The sequence below is a fragment of the Penaeus monodon genome, chromosome 19 (genome assembly GCF_015228065.2).
Source record: "Penaeus monodon isolate SGIC_2016 chromosome 19, NSTDA_Pmon_1, whole genome shotgun sequence".
Classification (NCBI taxonomy): domain Eukaryota; kingdom Metazoa; phylum Arthropoda; class Malacostraca; order Decapoda; family Penaeidae; genus Penaeus; species Penaeus monodon.
In genome coordinates, this window is record NC_051404.1 from 47,469,808 (window position 1) to 47,470,121 (window position 314).

A 314-nucleotide genomic window follows, 5' to 3' on the forward strand; every position below is an offset into this window, starting at 1 on the left:
ATTTCTAAAGCACATATTGAATTACAATGTTCATATACTTGGTAATTACTACTGTAATGCTTAACTGAATCATCTGATCAAAGGGCCGCGTTTAGACTAATTTCATGTCCTGAAGACGTGAATCTACATTAATGTGATCATAACAACATTAAAAGCAATCGCAGCGCCTGTACCTTGGGCTCGTGAACATTCTTTACTTTCAGTCCTCCCAGATGCAACCGTGCATTGCTTATGATGTTGCTCCTGTTTGCTTTACTGGATCAGGCAAGTAGTTCCTTGAGAATCTCCTCGTGTACATGATACGACTCGACGGA

The 314-nt window shown here is 40.1% G+C and overlaps 1 protein-coding gene across 1 annotated transcript in view; it reads left to right on the top strand.

The window, feature by feature from the left end:
• The window catches only part of LOC119585270 (cytochrome P450 315a1, mitochondrial-like), a gene marked incomplete in the record, with an annotated part of 14,558 nt that extends 14,369 nt beyond the window's left edge, over positions 1 to 189 (top strand). Inside the window, 1 exon segment of the mRNA XM_037933945.1 lies at positions 1 to 189.
• Positions 190 to 314: the final 125 nt, after the last annotated feature.